At 53.8% G+C, this 17,898-nt stretch overlaps 1 long non-coding RNA gene and 7 other non-coding genes across 8 annotated transcripts; 1 reads left to right on the forward strand and 7 right to left on the reverse strand.

The window, feature by feature from the left end:
- Positions 1-3,536: 3,536 nt before the first annotated feature.
- Positions 3,537-3,609, reverse strand: TRNAR-CCU (transfer RNA arginine (anticodon CCU)). The gene has a single exon. It is a non-coding gene; the product is annotated as a tRNA-Arg (tRNA).
- Positions 3,610-5,904: 2,295 nt separating this feature from the next.
- TRNAP-AGG (transfer RNA proline (anticodon AGG)) lies at positions 5,905-5,976 on the reverse strand. The gene has a single exon. It is a non-coding gene; the product is annotated as a tRNA-Pro (tRNA).
- A 462-nt stretch (positions 5,977-6,438) lies between these two features.
- On the reverse strand, positions 6,439-6,511 carry TRNAK-CUU (transfer RNA lysine (anticodon CUU)). The gene has a single exon. It is a non-coding gene; the product is annotated as a tRNA-Lys (tRNA).
- Positions 6,512-8,063: 1,552 nt separating this feature from the next.
- LOC147573183 (uncharacterized) lies at positions 8,064-14,621 on the reverse strand. The gene is made up of 2 exons (XR_015245505.1): positions 9,407-14,621; positions 8,064-9,354 (listed from the first exon to the last, which is right to left on the reverse strand). It is a non-coding gene; the product is annotated as an uncharacterized LOC147573183 (long non-coding RNA).
- On the reverse strand, positions 10,281-10,352 carry TRNAP-AGG (transfer RNA proline (anticodon AGG)). The gene has a single exon. It is a non-coding gene; the product is annotated as a tRNA-Pro (tRNA).
- Positions 11,507-11,578, reverse strand: TRNAP-UGG (transfer RNA proline (anticodon UGG)). The gene has a single exon. It is a non-coding gene; the product is annotated as a tRNA-Pro (tRNA).
- Positions 14,042-14,114, reverse strand: TRNAK-CUU (transfer RNA lysine (anticodon CUU)). The gene has a single exon. It is a non-coding gene; the product is annotated as a tRNA-Lys (tRNA).
- Positions 14,622-15,275: 654 nt separating the features above from the next.
- Positions 15,276-15,348, forward strand: TRNAR-CCU (transfer RNA arginine (anticodon CCU)). Its single transcript has one exon. It is a non-coding gene; the product is annotated as a tRNA-Arg (tRNA).
- Positions 15,349-17,898: the final 2,550 nt, after the last annotated feature.

A 17,898-nucleotide genomic window follows, 5' to 3' on the forward strand; every position in this document is an offset into this window, starting at 1 on the left:
ACAGATGTTGGTGAGGATGTGGAGACAGAGGATCTCTTTTGCGCTTTTGGTGGGAATGCAAACTGGAGCAGCCACTCCGAGAACAGTATGGAGGTTCCTCAAAAACTTAAAAATAGAACTAACCTTCAACCCAGAAATTGCACTACTAGGTATTTATCCAAGGGATACAGGTGTGCTGTTTCAAAGGGACACATGTACCCCAATGTTTACAGCAGCACTATTAACAACAGCCCAAGTATGGAAAGAGCCCAATGCCCATCGATGGATGAATGGATAAAGAAGATGGGTTATATATATACAATGGAGTATTACTCGGCAATCAAAAAGAATGAAACCTTGCCATTTGCAACTACGTAGATGGAAATGGAGGGTAGTATGCTAAGTCAAATTAGTCAGAGAAAGACAAATATATGACTTCACTCACATGAGGACTTTAAGATACAGATGAACACAAGGGAAGAGAAGCAAAAATAATATAAAAAACAGGGAGGAGGACAAAACAGAAGAGACTCATAAATATGGAGAACTAACAGAGGGTTACTGGAGGGGTTGCGGAGGGGTGATGGGCTAAATGGGTAAGGGGCACTAAGGAATCTACTCCTGAAATCACTGTTGCACTATATGCTAACTAACTTGAATGTAAAAAAAAAAAAAAAAAAAAAAAAGAAATGAAATGAAATGAAACATTCCATGTAAAAAAAATAACGATCTATCTTATGTTGTCTAATTTTACATTCACATAAAAATAAAAAAAAGAAATACAGAAAAATGATGGAACTAAGAAATCTTCATTCTTTAATTCCCAGTGAAATAAGTGATTGATACAATGATTATGAAGGAATGTTAAAAGCAATATGTCATAGAGGCATTTGGGTGGCTCAGTCACTTGAGCCTCTGACTCTTGATTTCAGCTCAGGTCATGATCTCACAGTTCATGAGGTCCAGCCCCATGTCAGACTCTGCTCTGACAGCGTGGAGCCTGCTTGGGATCCTCTCTCTCTTTCTGCCCCTCGTCCACTTGTGCACGTGCTCTCTCTCGCTCTCAAAATAAACTTAAAAAATTGTTTTTACAAACTCACTACCACGACCATCTTTCCCAGTGATGCAACCTTTACCAAGCTATCACATAAAACCACTAATACCTCCAATTCCAATACAACACCACAGGATTAATGGAAGCCTTCTCTTTTCCCATTTCCATCACTGAGAAATCTGGTTCCCATTAACCTCAATATATTAACTTATTTGTTTAGCTCCCTGTACATAGCCCATTTCCTGACCCCACCAAGCTGCCTTCTAGGTTGGCCACAGCAGGCTGATCTCCGGCCAGCCCTGTACCTGGCCCTGTGCCAAACTAGCTCTCCTGTCTGATCTCAAATGAGAACTGTTTGCACCAACGTTTATGGGCTTGATTCTCTAGACAAGTGGCTCACAACCATAAGACATTGGACATATGGGGGTATTTTTAGTCGTCATAACTATCGGGGTGCTACCGGCATCTAGAAAATAAAGTGCAACAATGCTGTTAAACATTCCACACTGCACAGGAGAGCCCCCACAACAGAGAATGATCTGGCTCACGGTGTCAAAAATGCTAAGGTTGAGAGTATAATACATCTAATTTAAATGATATAGGACTAGGCACATCAAAAGATCTGAGTCTTGCCAACTTAAGAAGTTTCATTCGAGGACATCTACTGGGCATGTATTTCAGGCAAGTCGGCTTTCTTGCCCTCCTCTGCTGCCTAGTGTGCAAGCCTAGGGACGTGGACGTGCACACGGCCCAGCAGGATTCGACCCAGGTCTCCTGGTCAGCAGGTGGCTCAGGGACTCCAAGGCCCAGGATCCTGAGGCAGGGGCTCAACAACAAAACCCACCCAGCAGGAATACATCCCCACGCTGAGAGCTTGTGTCTTCCATAAGCTGTAAGTCCCAAAGGTGCCCGAACATACCCAAAGCCACTCGCCTAAGAGAGTCTTCATTCACTCAAGTGTTTATTGAGCACCTACTATAAGCCCCTACTGGTAATACAGCAATTAGCAAAATGTTTTTGTTGTTGTTGTTGTTGTTTAAGTAGGCTCCACACCTGGTGTGGAGCCCAATGCAGGGCTTGAACTCATGACCCTGAGATCGAGACCTGAGCTGAGGTCAAGAGTTGTTAGCTTAACTGACTGAGCCACCCAGGAGCCCCCAAAATTAATTTTTAAGACAGAAGAAAAAAAGGAGTCGGATTCCAGATCAGAGGAAGTTGCTGCTTTTCATTTTTGTTTTCTTCCTCACCAGGCTCCAGGTCTGCAGCTTAAAAGAGCATACCCACATTTAACCTGAACACAAAACACACTAGTCATCTTCTCAGGGGCCATTGATTCTCTCTCCCCCGTTAGGATACTAGCCCTGCTCACTTTCATTATTTAAAGGGGGATAAGGGGGTGGTGCCTGGGTGGCTCAGTCTTTGAGTTCCCAACTCCGGATTTCCGCTGGGGTCATTGATCCCAGGATCGTGGGATTGAGCCCCTTGTAGGGCACCACGGTGAGCATGGAGCCTGCTTAAGATTCTCTCTCTCTCTCTCTCTCTCTCTCTCTCTCTGCCCCACTGGCACACTCTCTCTCCCTCTAAGATAAAATTTAAAAAAAAAAAAAAAAGAGAGAGAGAGGAGGGGCGCCTGGGTGGCGCAGTCGGTTAAGCGTCCGACTTCAGTCAGGTCACGATCTCACGGTCCGTGAGTTGGAGCCCCGCGTCAGGCTCTGGGCTGATGGCTCGGAGCCTGGAGCCTGTTTCCGATTCTGTGTCTCCCTCTCTCTCTGCCCCTCCCCCGTTCATGCTTTGTCTCTCTCTGTCCCAAAATAAATAAAAAACGTTGAAAAAAAGTAAATAAAAATAAAAAAAAAAAAGAGGACAAGGAAAAGGAAAATGGGGGGGGGGGTGGGGAAGCACTAGAGGTGGCTAGTCTGAGATTCAATTCCGGATGGGGCACCTTAGCAAGCTCAAAAGCCTGGCGTGGTATTTCCGGGGACACAGGGCTCACACTGAGATTCTAACACTGAGGCCCTGGAGGAACTATAAAGAGTCACAGAAGTAATTATATTGAAACAACAGAACCCCACGCAGAAAGTCACCCATAATCTTAACCCAGATCAAGACAATGTCATTGCTGGCCTGCATCACCTCAATTCTCGCCAAGCGCCCATTCAATTCTGACATTTATATCACAGGTGCAACATCTGTTCTCCACATTTTCTGTGTACCTGTTGAGTTCCATACTCTGCATTTTGCTAGAGTCTCTTTTCTCTCCCCTCCCCTGTGTGTTTCTGCGTGTTCACCGTTTCTTTCTTGGGCAGTCCTGCAAAAAGGGCTGAGGGTTGGGAGTTGCCATTTTAGGGAAATAGGATCACATCTCTCATACTGGAATCTTTCAGGCCCCTGCAAGTTTGAACATTGGGAGCATGAGTTGATTCCCAGATCCTCACCTCGTTCGGGGTACGGTTCCTAGAACCTAAAACGTCCCTCTAACATGTAAAGGTTAGACCCACCCCACTACCCCAGGTGGGACTCGAACCCACAATCCCTGGCTTAGGAGGCCAGTGCCTTATCCATTAGGCCACTGGGGCAACCGCCAAGATGCTTGCTTAGTGGCCAGAAAGTGATCCAGAGATTGCTTTGGGTTTTTACTCAAAACCAGGCCGAGTCCGTAGTGTGTATTCCAGCCTCCAGGAAGAGCCGCCCTCCTGGAAACAAGCGCTCCCTCTCCGCGGAGCTCCCGCGCAAGGAGGCGCAGTCGCCACCCGCAGCGCCCTCCTCTGCCTGCGTTCCTGCAGCTCCTCCACAGGCCTCGCGGAGTCTGGCTCTTCTGTTTGCTCCACAAGGGGTCCCACGCTCAGAAACGCACTGGATTCTCCTTCGGATGAATGGATTCAGAGTGCAGTAGGGGGCTCCGGCTGGGTCAGACGGTGGAGCGTTGGGCCTGGCCACCGGGCTGTGTCGTTGACAAGTGTTCAGTCCTCTCCGGGCCCAGCGTGACCAATGACCCCGCAGAGCGCAGGGCTGGGAGGTAGACGGTGCGGGGCCGTTACAGCGTGCGACCCTCCGGGCTCTCCGAGGCTCCCCCGCGGGCCGAAGTCAGAGCTTCCTGCGCCGCGGTCCCGCGCTGGGCGCCACAACTCCGGGCTTGGCTGACATCCAGGGGATGGCGACATCCCGGAAGAGTCTACCCTGGGCCTCACCTTTCCAGGCTTCGCCCGCGAGAACTGGCACCGAGCGCCAGACCAAACCCCTCCGCTTAGGGCTGCCTGGAGCCGAAGGTCCGGGTATCGTGCACACACACCCTGCAATTTTCCTCGCAACACTCCCCCCAGTTATTCACTGAGGCTTGTAATGTAGCCAATGATTTAAAAAAAAAAAAAAAAAATCAGCATAATCTGGAGCCGCTCATGATTCTCTCTCCCCATCGCCCTAAGATCTCCGGGACCTCAGAGCCTCCTTCGCCACACCTCCAAATTTATCCTTTATCATTTGTGCAACAAAATTCGGGGGAGAGGGGGACCTCGCCCTTCCGGTGAGAGAGGTCTCCGCACTCGCTCGCCTTTTATTTAAAATCATCTGCATTTTAGCAGGAGAAGGCGGAGGCCCCCTGAAACGCGCTGTCCAGCCGCAGCTGGCGGCCCGTGGGGGCGGGACAGGGGTCATCCATGCATCCTCCTCTCTCGGGGCCACAGGTTCAAGGCGGAACTCAGGAGCAAGTTCTGCTCTCTGCCTTCGCCTCCCCTGTTTGCGGAGATTGGCAAATGCTCTCGGTGCGTCCCGCAGGTTTGGGGATCCACGCAGCCCGGTGGTTTTCCACATCCGTGTAAATGTGGCCAGGAATTTTTTTTTTTTTAACTCTCTCGAAAGCTCTTCATCGCTTTTATGTGTGTTTGTTTTGAATATCCAGCATTTCCCGTTGTTTTTAGCCAGTGGGTTGGTCCCCCCCAAATCCCGCCCATTTGTGTTACTGGAAACTGTAAGTCTCTCCTGGTGGTTTTCTTTGTAGCAATTTCCTCAAAACTACTAACAATTTTTTAGAAACAATAAATAAAGGTTAAAAACAAACCAACAAAAAAAACTTTGGGACAGGGATGACTCCCCCAGGAAATCTGATTCGACGGACAGCCGCGGGGGCTTGCATGGGCTCTGGAAGAAAGAGATTTGGCCTGAGATTTGCCCACAGTTGCCCAGAAAGCGGGACCCTTCACCCGTGGTGGAAAGCAGCTCTCAGGGATTGGAACTCCTTAGGGGTCAAAGTCAAACCCCACCTGGGTCTCCAATCGCCTGGACCTCACAGCCTGACGTTCAGAGAGTAGCACAGGACCCTAGTCGTGACTGCACTCGGTCCCCTGGTGGGCTCTGGGACCAAGGCAGGGGAGGGACAAGGAAATGGAGGGAGGAGGTGGGGGAAGAAAGGAGAAGGGAGAAGGGCCCGAGCGCCTCCCCAAGTGCGCACCCCACTCTGCCCCCGCAGTCGTGCCGGCGTATGAAATCCTGGATGCTCAGCAGCGGGCCTCTGAATGCCACCCGGGCATTGCTGGACTTGAACCTCAAAGTTGTGACTGTGGGGAGCGTTGCCTCTCACGGATTCCCCTCTCCCAACTACTGGCCTTGCACTAAACCTGACGCAGCCGAGGGAGGAGCGCCCTCCCCGGGGAGGCCTGCACGTCTGGATCCCCAGGATTCCAATTTAAAAACTTTTAAAAAGCACCCGGGGTCGACCGTAGGCTTTCAAAGATTCTCTTTTAATTCTCTCTTGCAGTGTCCTGTTTCCACGCCCAGTGGCTGAGGTCCCGGGACAATTCCTCAATCTCTGAGAGGGTTTTGCACACACACACACACACACACACACACACACACACACACACACACAAAACAAAACAGGGCTCGTCCGGGATTTGAACCCGGGACCTCTCGCACCCTAAGCGAGAATCATACCCCTAGACCAACGAGCCACAGGGACGCCTGCCTCTGACTCTCTTTATGACTTCGTGGCGACCCGGGGGTTGGGACAGGCGGGAGCAGGGAAGTGACGCGAGAAGGAGCTTCGGATTTCAGACCCGCGGGGAACCGCTGAGTTCAGAAGGGGGTGGGCGGGCCCCTCACGCCCCCCCCCCCCCCTTCCCCAATCCGGTGGCCTCAGCGCTGACGCAGTAAGGAGCCCGAGGCCACGTAGACGGTCCGTGCGTCCCGGCGCCTCCCTGAAGTCACTTTGCAGACATTCCTCGCGGCCAGGAGCACCCTGACGACACCCTGGGGCAAAAGCCAGCGCGGGGCTCCCGGTAGGAGGGGCAGCTTTGCGTGTCTTTCGTTTCTAGGTCAGTGGGACACGTTGCGTGGAGGCGCAGCCCCCGGTGTCCGTACGACTTCCTAAACTCCTCCTGCAGGGTTTTATGGCCCAAACCAAGAAAACAAGCCGCCCAACGTGGGGCTCGAACCCACGACCCTGAGATTAAGAGTCTCATGCTCTACCGACTGAGCTAGCCGGGCGCCCGTTGGTCGTGACTCTAGATGCTAAAGTGATCTGAAGTTGATGGGAATCAGGTAAAGTAACGAATTGGACCTGAGCACCAGGGACGTTCAGTAGCCAAAACCCCCGGGCCCCACAGAAATTCCCCACTGCAGCAAGGGTGCTGCCAGCCCAGGACTTCCCTCCCGTCCTCGGGGCCTCTAGCTGGGGAACCCTCCTGGGCCCTGTGTCCGCCGAGGCCGACCTGGCGTCAGGCGCAGGAGGAGCAGCCCCCGCAGCTGAGTGAAGGGGCCGGAGCCAGCGGCGGAGAGAAAGCCTAAGACAGGATGTACCACAGTTAGTTTAAACACTGACCCCTTGACAGACATCTGGATTATTTCCAGGGTTTTTGGGGGTGTTTTGTTTTGTTTTGTTTTGTTTTGTTTTGGTGGGGGGGGGGCTGTTACAAACATGTAACACCCAAATAAATACCCAAAGGTGCAATCGAGGTCATATGGTAGTTATGTTTCCCTTTTAAAGACACTGCCACATTGTTTCCTAGCGTGGCCAGACCGTTCTCCTTCCCCATCAGCAGTGTATGAGTGGCCCAGTTTCTCCAACAAAATGTTCAAGAGAAAGAGTGGCAGCATCCTCCTATCTCCAACCTCAAAGACAATATTGCCAGGGATTCACTATCAAGTATGAAGTTTGCTGTAGTATTTTGTAGATAATTTTGGTAATTATGGGTGTTATCTCCTTTTGCTAGTTTGCTAAGAATTTGTTTACATATTTATTTATGGGGGGGGGGGATAAGCAGGAGAGGGTAGAAAGAGGGGGAGAGAGAATCCCAAGCAGGCTCTGCACTGTCAGGGTAGAGCCCCAAGCAACGTTTAAACCCACCAACCAGGAGATCTTGACCTGAGCCAAAATCAAGAGTGATACACCTAACCCACTGAGCCGCCCCTCCTAAGAATTTTAAAAGTCATAAATGAAAGTTAGATTATATTGAATACTTTTCCTTGAATTTGTTGCATACATCAGATTTGTCTAATGTCAAATAAACTTCGCGTTCCCTAGGATAAACTCGACTTGGCCATGGAATATTATCCTTCTTATATGTCATAAGATTTGGCTTGCTAGTATTTTGTTTTAGAATTTACATCCATTTCCATGAGATTATAGATTATGTGCTTTTAAAATTCTTTTTCGTGCTGTTTAGTTTTCATATCAGAGTTGTGCTGGCCTCGTAAAATGTGTTGTGGGATTCCGTCTTCTACTCTGTGAAAGATTTTGCATGAGATTAAAATTTAGTTCCTTGAATGTTTGGTAGCATGCCCCCACTGAAGCCATCTGAGTCAATTTTCTTTGGAGGATAATTTTTGACCATTGATTCATTTTCTTTATTAATTTAAAGGTCATTTACATTTTTATTCCATTTTGATCCCATTAAGGCATGTTTGTTGTCGTTGTTTGTTTTTTAAGAAGGCTTTCTGCCCAGCGCAGAGCCCAACACGGGGTTTGAACTCACAACCCTGAGATCAAGACCTCAGCTGAATCAAGAGTCAGATGCTTTAATTGACTGAACCACTCAGGCACAAGGCATGCTTTTTAATTCAAAGAATTATGTATTTTTCTAAGTTTTCACAAAACTGTTTAGCATATGCTTTTAAGTTATGTAATGACTGTGAAGTCATTCTTATCCCTGATATGGGTTGTGTGTCTTCTTCCTTTATTTTGTAATCAGTTTTTGCAAAGTTTTATCAATAACTGTTTTTTTTTTTTTTCAAGATCTGCTTCAGGATTTGTCATTAATCTCTATAGTATGCTTGTTTTCTAGTTCACTGATTTCCTATCTTATTATTTTTTCCCTTGTTCTAACTTCTTTGGGTTTATTTTTGCTGTTCTTTTTCTAACTTCTTGACATTAGTATTCAACCTTTCTTTTCTATTCTATGCATCTAAGACCATCAATTACAGCTTTAGCTAGGTCTTACAGGTTTTGGTATACAGTATTTTCACCACCATTTATTTCAAAGTATGTATTTCTTCGAACTTTCTTTGTAATTTGTTCTTTAATCACGTAACTTCTACAGGTGTGTTGCTTAATCTGTAATCACATTGGGATTTTTTTGGGTTTTGTGGTATATATTTTGACCTATTTTTCATTTACTATTTCTGCACCTTTTTAAGCTGTTAGATACATCTATTGAATTTTGTTTCACTTTTTGTGTATTTTTATTTTTAGAAGAATTTACATCTTTTTCAATCTTCTAGAGCATTTTACAGAGCTTCTGTTCTCAAAGATATTTTAATTAGTCTTCCATTAGTTTATGCATAGTAAGATTAGTTGTATTATGATCTGTATCTTCCAATCTTAGCATCTGAAATCTTGGCAATTTTACTTCCATTGCTTGTTGTTCATTGGTTGTTGCTCATGGTGCCTTATTTCCTTGTTGTTCTTGTTTGTTTTGTGAGTTGCCCATTTCCCTTCTAAATTGCTTGATGTATGGAATTCTGTGAGACCTAGAATAAAAGTGTCTCTGCACAGAAAATTGTTGTTGATTTCTGCCAGGGGCTCAAGGACTTACCATTCATAGGTCACTTTAAATTAAATCTTCTACTTGAGGGTTTTGGTTTTTTTTTTCCCCAATCGGTCCTCAAGTACACAGAATTGGATTGTTCATGATCCTTAGTTCATAATGCGCTCTCAAATTCACCATCCTCAACAAAAAGGAAGACCAACAGTTGTCCAACACCATGGTCCTCTCCACCACCACGTTCTTTTGCTTCCTTCTCTCCGGTGTAACATCCTTCAGATCCTCTAAGAGGCAGAAGGTCCTGGCACACCATGGCACTCTTGTTTCCACACATGCTGAAGGCATCTGCTGGGAACTTGCAACTCCACAGAAGTGCTTTCCCTGGGCCCCGGAGCCCGACGACGAGCAGGGAAAGGCTGGAGGAGTTCATCCCTGTCCCCTGAGTCCCACTTTCCTTTCAGTTCCGGTACTGGGAGGAAAGGTGCCTTCCCCCCTGAGGGAGTGTTTTATAGGAATTTGGCACCTGGAGGCATCCCCGCCTCAAGGTTCTGCAGAACAGCGTCCACCCTTGTAGAGCTCTTGAACATGGTCGGTCGGGCTTAGTCACACGTGCAAGATATTATTCTCTAATACAGTTTTAAAGTGTTAACATCTGTTTGACCTTTTAGCTGGTGGGGCAACGGTCTCAGAGCAATACGCCCATTATTCTTCAAATGCTTAGGTTTTCAAGCTTCGTCGTGTTGGCAGGACCCGGTCGGTTTCTCACGCGGCTAAGGCGACCCCCCTCCACACACAGCCGGAGCTGCAGAAAAGGGGGGAGGGGACCCGACCAAGGCAGGGACCAGGGCAGGGACTGCGGGGAGAGCCCCCAGGAGGCCACGCCCACGTGTGGGGGGAAGGGCTCGGCGTCTGGGGGTCCCTCCGGCCACGCTGCAAATACCAGAAGTCCATGGCCAGTCCTCAAGCTCCCGCACTCCTGAGCCCGGGACCGCGCTGGGGCCCCGCCTTGCCGCGCCAAAGGCGTCCTGGTGCACAGGAAGGAAGGACATCTTTCTCTCACCCCGGTGCCTCCAACTCCTACCGACAAAGCAGCATTTAGAGACGCGGCTCTATCAACGCTTTGGCGACTGGGCCCCAATTAAGTTTTAAAGGCAGCGGTGGGCGGCACTGAGCCAGCTTGAGGCCTTTTTAAGCTTCCCTCCCCAGGTGGAGCCTGGCGCGGGATTGGGGGTGGGGGTCTCGGGCCAGCTCTCCGATCCACGGGGAGACAAAAAGGGCTCGTCCGGGATTTGAACCCGGGACCTCTCGCACCCTAAGCGAGAATCATACCCCTAGACCAACGAGCCCTGCTGCAGCTCGCGTCCAATCTCCTCTTTGTGACCGATAGGGCGTCCAGGGCGGGAACGGCGGAGCAGCGCGGGGAGGGGAATCGGTTTCAGATCCGTGGCGAAGGGCTAGAGGTTGGGATCCACGGCCGTGGAGGGAACCTAACACTCCCTGCGCCCATAAAGTGGGGAGCGGTTCCTGCGTGCCCCCAAACAAGGTGGCCTCCGCCGATTCCGCTCCGCGCTCCGCCCCTGGCGCGCAAGGCCGGCCAGCCGGGCAGGGGGTCCGTGCGTCCCCGCGCCGCCCTGCGGTCACTCTGCAGGAGCTCCTCCCGGCTGCTCTCCCCTCTCCCGCCCCTGGCAAGATCAAACCAAGACATCGAGTTTCCGACGTGGAGCCTACAACCCACGAAGCTGACTAAACCAGGCGGCCAGCGACCTTCCTGCCCTAGGATGACCTCGGCCCGGAGGGGCTGGCCCCTGGAGGGGGGTGGATCAGACCATCAACCAGACCCCGCACCGGGGCGGCTCAGGGATGCCCTCCCCGGCTCAGCAGGGGCGGGAGGAGGGTCTTCAGGTCCTCAGGTGGTGGGGAGGATGAGGACACCGCCCTTGGGGCAGAAGGACTGCGTCCAGGGATCGGGGGTCGGGTTCCCGGCACTCTGCTGTCTCTGTGTCCCTCCCCGTGTCCAGGCGCGACCCATCCCCCGAGGACCCGGCAGATCTGGGCTAGCGGGTTCGCTTCGTGCTGTCTGACCACCTAACCACCACCCCTCCCCATCCATGGCGCGCATTTCCTTGAGCTCTCATCTGGGCAAGCCCGGGGGAATGAAATTCTGCCCATGGAATCCGGGGTGTCGCTCCCTCTCTCCCCTCCTCCCTCCCCCCCCCAAAAAAAAATCAAGTTAAGGGTAGGACTCACCTGAGACTCCAGCGGAGATCATCTGTACCCCCAGAAGAACCAACGATGCACTTTGCCTTACTTTAGATAACCTCCTCTTACTTCCCGGAGCGGTCTCCTTTAACCTCGGTGCCGCGGATTCCCAGCCACGGGAGATACAGACCGTCTCACGACTCACGCACGGTGCCCTAGGTCCCACACGGGCTGTGCCATCGGGGAGCCTCAGCCTGTTGGGTGCCGTCTCCGCTGAAAACGCGGACGGGAAAACGGAGGGGGGCTCGTCCGGGATTTGAACCCGGGACCTCTCGCACCCAAAGCGAGAATCATACCCCTAGACCAACGAGCCGCCACGACACGTCTCTCCCTCCTTCTTCTGCCGCTGACGCACGCGGAAGCGCTGAAATCACCCCGATAGCTCAGTTGTCAGCGCGTGCACCTGTGAAGCCGGCCCTGTGGGTTCGCGGGTTCGCAGCCTCTGTCAGCTTTCGGACCGAGGGTTAGTTCTAGGCTCATCAACGGTCCACGAGCGGCCCCAGCGGAAGGAAGACCGAACCGCGGCCGCTCCCCAACCCACCGCTTCCCAGCTACGCAGCTGATCGCGGCAGCGCGCAGGGCAGGGCTCGTCTCCGGCCCAGGCTTGCATCCAGCGAAGGAAAGAGAGCTGCAGCTGTGCCCAGGGTGGACTGCGAGGGACACAGCTCACCCGCAGTTGGTCGCAAACCGGGACCGATGCTCTGCCTCCAATCAGCGGCGCCTGTCTTCCTGGGCTGGAGCGCTCTCCATTGGCCGCGGACGGGAGTGGGCGGGGGAAGACGGAACAGATCCTGGAACTCACAAACCACTGATCATTGGGGCCCCTTCTCAGGGGCGGGAAAACAGGCCTGACCCCTCGACTCCTCATTCCCTTGAAATACTTTGCTGAACTCTGACACTGAGTTCGGGCCTTGGGATCCAGCTCCTTCGCAGGGAGTCGGGCAGAGCCGGGGTCTGCCAATTTGGGACAAGAGACTGTTCAGGTTCCTGCCCAAAGGGGTCCGGAGGAGTGTGAAATGGGAAAGCAGAAGACGCAGGAAAGAAGTAAGAGGGGCCTCAGAGAGAAAACCTGGGCTTCCACCAGCCGGGAGTTGCCCGGTTCAGTCAGGAAGGAGGACTGGGGCCGGCAAGCAAACTTGAAGCTGGGACAGGAGTTAACGTCTCAGGGCAGTGTTCTAAATACTTTACAAAAACAAACAAACAAAAGTTAAGTAAGTTAATATCCCAAACAAATCTTTGAGTCATGAGCTGGGATTATCCCCACTTCACAGCTGGATAAACTGAGGTCCTTGAGAGGCTGGGTTTCGGGGGCCCAGATCTGTGGGGCCCAGATGGAAAATAGTGGAGCCTAGTCCTGTAGCTCTCCTGCAGCCCTAAAAGAACTGCCCAGAATGTGTGTTCTGCACGTTTCACATCTAGGGGAAGGCTCAAGGCCCCAGCCCACAAGCCAAGGAAAATCCCCCCCCCCCCCCCACACACAGGATCTCTCCAGAAAGCACAGAGTTCCCCTGAGGCTGAGGCTGGAGGTACAGTGCGTACCAACCTGCTAATAGTTTCCCAGCGACAGGAGGGCTGTGAACAGGGTCTCGTAGACACTGGGAAGGGTCCCTGCAGGGAAGCACTGCCAGGCTGGAGTAAGGAAGGCAGGCACAGAGGGAGTAGAGCCACCTGCAATTGGGTGGGGAGAGCAGAAAGCCCCAGAAATTGGCCCCTGTCACTGGGGTCAGGTTTAATTCTAAACGTGTCTGTTCCTTATTCCCTCTGCCGTCTTCACCGTCACCTGGGCTCCTGGCTTTCTCTGTCCATCCCTGCAGGGCCAGGGTGTCCCAAAGGGCTACTGAGGGCAGGGGAGGCATCTCACTCCTGGGGGTCTGAATCGAATGTGTCTGGAAAGTGCCCGGAGGCCACATCTTGGCGTATCATCTGGGTTATTCTTTTTTATGGGTTCCAGGTTGGGCTGGGCCTCACAACAGATAGATGGTAAGATTTGTTCAAGCTGGGAGCCCACAATGTCTAGGCGAAGGCCTCACTTACACCCACAGGTCCAGGGCTGTAAAAGGTAGGCCCAAGGTGGACTTCAGGCCATGTCCCTGGGATAAGAGCCTCAGCTCATCCTCCTCAAGGACAGCAGACTGAGTGGGGAGAAGAGTCTGAAAGGAAGCAGAACCGTAAGCAGGGGGACCAGGGAGGATCCTCGGCCCCTTCACCTAGTTCCCACACTGTGGAGGCCTCCGGGATCGGTGTTCCCTTCCTGCCTGACCCCGTGCCCACCCCCCTTCTCTGGAGACAGAGCATCTCTTGTTCTGGGTTCCCAGGTGCACAGATCTGATGCTTCCCCCTCCACTACGCCCATCTGGGCCTACCCTGTGGTCTGACAACCTCATCACCCACCCCTGGAGAAGGTGGAGGATGTGAGAGTCATCTGGGATGAGGGGTGGAGAAGGCCCCACGGACCGATCCTGACTGACCCAAAGCCGACTCGCGCCTGTGAGTGAGGCAGGGGGACCCGGTCGGTAGGGGAAAGGACCTAGACCCCACCTATAGGGACCTGCCCCTGTAGGCTGGGCTCTGCCTTTCTAGGCTTAAGCCACCACCGCCCCTAAAAAATACAACTCTAAAGATAAAGTGCCTCAGAACGTCTCCCTTGAGGGTAAAGGTTACACCCAGAACCGCGTTCTCTTGTCGTAGAATGAGCAACCAGAGGTTTGTTTGCTCAAGATCTCAGGGTGGGGATTAGGAGTTGTTGAAAAGCCTGCTGAAGCCCAAAAGGTACACCCGCCCAACGTGGGGCTCGAACCCACGACCCTGAGATTAAGAGTCTCATGCTCTACCGACTGAGCTAGCCGGGCGACAGTCACCTCCCCTGGGTGCTCTGTCCTTTGTATTGAAGCCTCCGGTGACTTGGCTGCAGAGGTTCTAGGGGTGCGGCGGGGCGAAACGGAGGAGCCGCCCCTCCAGGCCTGGGGACGAGGTCCCAATCTTTGAACGTGAAACGACCCGCTGACGCCCCCGCGGTGAAGGAAACGAGCCACCTCCTGCGACCTCAGGTGGCAAGGCTTGGGATCTGGGCTCCCGGAGTCCGCAGGCACGGCGCCCAGAATCCGGGGGAGCTGCGGCCGCCTCTCCGGCAGCAGGGTCTTGGGTCCGAGTCCCGAGGGCGTTGTCGGAGGACAGGGGCCTGCGCGGGTCCGAGTGCGAGTGCGGAGGGTCCCGGCTCTCGCCCCACCTCGTTCCTTGTCCTCAGGTCCTGGGGTCCTTCCCAGCGGGGTCCCTCTGCACGACGCGGAGTGAGGGACACTTCTCCCCAGCAGGAGAAAACCGCAGCCACCACCTGTCCTATCTGTGCTCGCACTATAAAGGCGAGACACCTTCCCGGCTTCTTGCCCTCCCCCCCCCACCCCCCATCCCCTGGAACCAGCAGAATCTGGACACTCGGGGACGCCCAAGGCTCCGGCGCAGGGCCGCTCGTCCCCCAAACAAGCACCGTACCTCAAACCAAAGAACGAAGACGACGGGTCGGGCCCTTAGGGACTCTGATCGCCCACCTCGCCGCTGGAGAAGGGACCCGAGGGATGGTCCCCCCAAGTGTCCCCCGATACCACAAAGGGGAGGGGGGATTCGGCTCGGGCCTCTGCGGTCCATTCCCGAGACGCACGCGCGGGGACGCTTCCCTCGGCCGCCCGGCCCCCACCTTCGCCCCCGCGAGGCGCGGCGGGGACTCGGGCGGCTGCGAAGCGGGGGCGGCACCGGGACCCGACGGGACGGGGTGGTGCCAGGACTCCCCGCCCGCTCGCGGCCCGAAACTAAGAAGCCGCACAGCAACATGCGGGGGACAGACGTCGCCCTGAACGCGGGGCCTCCGGCAGCATCGGCGCGCGGGCACCTCCACGGGTCTCGCGCGCCGATGCTGCCCGAAGCCCGGCGTTCAGAGACCCGTGGAGGTGCCCGCGCGCCCACGGGGAGTGAGGAAGGGGGCGGTGCTGGCCAGGGAGCCTGCGCCCCAGGGGCACGCCCCGGTGGCCTAATGGAGAAGGCACTGGCCTCCTAAGCCAGGGATTGTGGGTTCGAGTCCCACCCGGGGTAGGGTGGTCGTGTTTTTGACATTCCTGCGCTGGGGTGGTTTCTGTGGCCAGATTGTTGTCAGCCACCCCTGGGAGCGGCACCTCCTAGGACCCCGAGGTCGGGGCACGGGTGTTTTCTTTAATACCCGTGAAGGTGAGGATAGAAGGGACTGGAGCTAGCTGGGGGGCGGGTGAGGGGTGTCTCACAGAGCGGAAAGCACACCTGCGCTCAGCTGGTTTGGGTGCTGATGGGTGGGGCTGAGGGCAGAACTTTTTCTGGGCCACCACCCATTAGCCCTTTGGTTAAATTCCTCTAGCTTTCCTGGTAAGGGGGTGAGGGTGGTCCTGATCCCTGGAACCTGTGTGCGGGGTGGCTCTTCTTAGCTTTCGGCGGGGTTTGGGGGGAATGGAGAGCTGAGAAAGTCCCATGGACCATACCCGGCAGATCGTCCCAATCTGGACCCACATGCAAAAAAAAGACAGAAACATCTAGAAGAGAACGATCACACATACCTTCAAATACTGAACCCTCCGGGGTCCGGGAATAACAATCCCAAGAGCAGAATCCTAGTCTCCCTTCCCCCAAACCCCACAACTCCTGGAGGAGGGGGATCCACCCCCCGGTGGGGGGGCTCTCTTCCTGGACAAACATGACAACCTGCCCCCGGGGATGGTGGGGGAGTGTTCTTCCTCCAACGGCCTTGCCTGTTGGAGCAGGACCAGGCTCTAGTGTCCCCTAGCGGAGCTGTGTCCCTAAATCTCACCGATGGGGTGGGGTGGGGCCGTGGATGCCGAGGTCCTGAAGATGCAGATGTCCACTGCAGGGCAGGACCCCGACGGTGGCAAGGAGCAAGCGGGGAAAATGATATTTGATATTTTGATATTTCAAAAGAAGCCTGGAGTGAGTCATCCTGAGAGAAACCAGAAGGCTGGAACTCACACTTATCGTCCAGTTAATATGACTTATTTAAATCAAGTGGGAGAGGGGCGCCTGGGTGGCGCAGTTGGTTAAGCGTCCGACTTCAGCCAGGTCACGATCTCGCGGTCCGGGAGTTCGAGCCCCGCGTCGGGCTCTGGGCTGATGGCTCAGAGCCTGGAGCCTGTTTCCGATTCTGTGCCTCCCTCTCTCTCTGCCCCTCCCCCGTTCATGCTCTGTCTCTCTCTGTCCCAAAAATAAATAAACGTTGAAAAAAAAAATTAAATCAAGTGGGAGAGTGGGAGAGCCTTTGTCTTTTCTTCACCTCAGGCCTGGGGACCGAGGTGGCCATAAAGCAGCCACAGAGCCCATCCGTGAAGTGGATCCGAGTCCACAGCCCGAATGTCAGCACGTGCTCCAACCCTGTTCGCCCCCCTCACCGGACTCCCCGGCAGCTCCAGGCCAGGCTCCGCGCATCTCTGTCCACACCAGCCGCGGGTGGCCGATTTCCTTATCCTTTGTCGCGATGATGGGCGTGGGGGAGGTGCCGGATAGGAGGTCCTAGAGCCACCTGTCCGTAAACCCAGACCTTTAAGGCTGCACAGAGCGCGCTCTGTGCCTGGAGGGGTAGATCCCAGGACGGGCCACGCCCCACTCAGGGCCTGACTCAACCCGGACATTTTGGCGCCTCCCGAAGTCCTCTGATGGACTGGGGCTGGGGGTGGGGGGAGGCTGCTGAAGTTTCCTGGCTAGGCTCAGTAAAACCCTCAGTTTCAAGACTGTAGAACTGAGCCCCACCTTGGACATCAGATTTGCAGGGACGGCGCTGCTGATCAGCCGACGTTAAAGTTGATCAGCCCCCCTCCCCCCACTGCGGATGCTGACACCTTACATTTGGTGCTTCTGTGACCGACTGGATCCCCCTCCTGCGCGTGCCCCGGGCTAGAGAGGGCCTTCTGCTTTCCCCTCCACACCGCCAAGACCCTCACAGCTGGCTGAGGCCAGAAACGTTCACGTGGGCCTCTGCCCTTGGTTCATTTTATCCTGAACAAAGCCTACATTTTGAGAAATCTGACCCGGGAGAGGGTGCACGAGGGGGACCGCACTGGCCCGGCAGTGTCACAAGAGCTGGCAGGATTTTGCATCTTCCCTGAAGATAGGCAGCACCGCTCTTGCTGGCTGTCAATTAGGTCCTCACGTCAAATAAATCCTGAGAGGAGCTGGGGGGCGGGCGCGGTGTGTGTGGCTTCTGCCATTGGCTGATTTTCTCAGCAATTCCCTAGGATTCCCGGCAATAAATGGGCCCAGCGTTGACACTGCAGATCTTTGTGCAGCTGCTTGGAACTGAGAACCCTTTCTGAGATGCGGAGACCTTTCTGAGGTTGGGGGAAATGGAACGGGCTGTGGCTAATGAGCCCAGGACAAAGGCCAGAGTGGAGCACCCAACCCAGACTGGGAGAGGGCGCTGTGCTTTGCCAAGTAAGCTAGCCAACACTGGGAACTTTCCGCGGTTCTCCAGGTCCAGGAGGAACCTCAAGCCCTCCGGGAAAGCAAAGTCCCGGAGTCAGACTCAAACCCAATACTTAGCCCTTAGCAAAGCCTAACCAGTGGACCAATTGTGTTTATGGGTGTTGAGGACACCTGCCTTCTGTGGAC

Source organism: Puma concolor, chromosome E3 (genome assembly GCF_028749965.1).
Source record: "Puma concolor isolate L17-30 chromosome E3, mPumCon1.1.hap2, whole genome shotgun sequence".
Lineage (NCBI taxonomy): Eukaryota > Metazoa > Chordata > Mammalia > Carnivora > Felidae > Puma > Puma concolor.